Here is a 2709-nt window from a genome sequence, read left to right on the forward strand (position 1 = left end):
GGTGAAGAGATGCAAGTTAATGCTTTGATAAATTATCCCGTGGTATTTTCTGATTCTAGTTCTTTGTCTCTATTTCCTTCTCCCACTTCTGAGAAGTCCACGAAGACCCCAGGGAGGAAAAAGGGTGCAGAGTGTGGACCCCACGGGACAAAGACCAGAGGGCCCCTCCCCCAAGGCAGCTGTCCCTCGGGGCTTCCCTCAGCTGACGGGGCACAAAGTCAAGTGGAAAAAAAATAGTTCATGATGCCTTTTCCTAGCACTTATCTCCGTTTATAATTACACATTCATTAGTGTGATGATGTGATTAATATCTGTTTCCATCACCAGACTGTCAGCCCATCGGGGGTCCCTTTTACTCTCTATTGTATGCCAGGCCCAAAGTGCCACTCAATAAATAATAATAACAGCAAGACTGATCCACTTATGACCTGTGTGCCAGACGGTCTTCCAGGACTTTGCAGGGGTTATTACTGCATTTACTCCTCACAGTGACTCGAGGAGCGATGAGCTCAGGTAAGGGTTGAAGACATGGAGGCACAGAGAGGGAAAGAAAGTTGCTCAAGCTATCAAAGGTGGGGTTTCACACCAGACAGTCCATGTTCAGAGCCCACATTCTCAGCGCGGATGACAGTTCCTCTCCTTGTTGGATGAAAAAGCGAATGCCCATCCCCAGCTCTCTCCCCTCAGTTTCCTTATCATGATGCTGTGTTCAGTGCATAAGGAAATGAAGAGAATGGACTGCCGAAGAGTACATCGCTGAATCTGAGACAGGGTGCAATCAGCTAATCAAGAAAGGGTTACCCCACATTTCCTAGAGGACAAAATGATCTCCTCGGGGAAGCTACTTTCATCCCTGGGAAAATTTACATTATAAATGTTATAATATTTATGTAATATAATATCTTGTATTATGTAAATATTATGTTACATATATTTTATATTACAAATATTATAATATTTATACAATATGTTATATTGTAAATATAATATTCATACAAATATGTTATATTGGATAAATATGTTACATGTATGTAATATTATGAATGCTACAATATTTATAAAATATGATAGGAAACTAATATAATATAATATTCTATATAAAGATTACTATAATATATAATGATGTTATAATTACGTATAATTATATAATATATAATTGATTTTATAATTTATAATTAAATAATGTTTAAGAGACTATATTAATATAGTATAATAATATCCATAATATTACTAATATAAGAATCTGCTGATTATAATATAATCATATACTATGTATAAGACTAGTATAATCTAATATATATAATATTCTATATAATTATATTTATAATTTATAATTAAATATAGAAATATTTAAGAGAATCAAACTCAGAATACCAATACATTTGTATTCATAATCCTGCACATATTCTGTATTTTAAATATTTTTAAATGGTTAAGAGACTTGGGCCTTTGAGAGGTAACAGATTAGCTTTAGTAATTCCTATCTAACTGAAGAATTCATTCGAGTTGTGATTTTTGAGTTGAAATACATTGGTCTTCATAAGGGAGGAGTCCAGCCCTTTGGCCTGAGGGACTGATACATCGGGCCTGAGGCCCGAACATCTGATACAAGGTCTTCATTCACTGGCATCTGTTGGTGGTGTTGTTATTCCAGCTTCTACCAACCCTCTGTTCACAATGATAAATACGTTCTCTAAGAAGATAGAAGCTTTCTCTGCAGCTCTCTTTGCTTCTTTCGAGTCCTCAGAATTCCCTTTCATGTCCATATTCCTGTCAACAGTCTCGTAAAGGCAACCTAGGCTTTTTCTATCATGTACCTCAAAACTCTCCCAGTCTCTACCTATTCCCCAATTCCAAAGCCACATCCACATTTTTAGGTATTTGTTACAGTAGCACCCCATTTCCAGGTACTAAAATCTGTATCAGCTTGCTAGGGCTGCCGTAACAAAATACCACAGACTGCGTGACTTAAACAAGACAAATATATTGTCTCACGGTTCTGGAGGTCGGAATTCTGAGATCAAAGCGACGGCCAGGTTTGTTCCTTCTGAAGCCGTGAGGGAGAAGCTGTTCCAGGCCTCCCTCCTTGGCTTGTAGATGGGGGGGTCTTCTCCCTGTGTCTCTTCACTTCATCTTCCCTCTGTACCTGTCTGTCTCTGAGTCCAAATTTCCTCTTCTCATAAGGACAACTGTCATGTCAGATTAGGGTCCACACTAATGACCTCACTTTCACTTGCTCACCTCTGTCAAGACCCTATCTCAAAATAAGGTCACATTCTGAGGTCCTGGGGTTAGGACTCCAACATATACTTTTGGGAGGGGCACAGTTCAACCCGTAACAGTGTTTGTGTTCCAAACTGCTAAGTTTTCCATCACTCTCTGTGGGTTCACTGACATGCGACTCTGGGGCTAAGAAGCATGTGGTGGGTTTCTGGAGAGCACAAGGGGTCACTTTTCTCCATCCCAGAACACACAACAGCATCACAAACCGACTCCAAATCAAAGTTGTTAAATTTCCAAGCTTTAATCCCAAACCAGACCACAGCGAGGTCAGACTCAGATATTCACCCCTCCCTCTACCCGAGTTTCAGATTAGCCAGAAGAAGTCTCTCCCACAGGTGAGCACATCCAGATGTGGGAAATCAATAGGTCCAACTCCCTCCCAAGACGCCCTAACCTCACCCCCCCACTCCCTAGTTACCCCATCAG

This window comes from Ceratotherium simum, chromosome 33, assembly GCF_057802395.1.
Source record: "Ceratotherium simum simum isolate JZ-2026a chromosome 33, ASM5780239v1, whole genome shotgun sequence".
Lineage (NCBI taxonomy): Eukaryota > Metazoa > Chordata > Mammalia > Perissodactyla > Rhinocerotidae > Ceratotherium > Ceratotherium simum.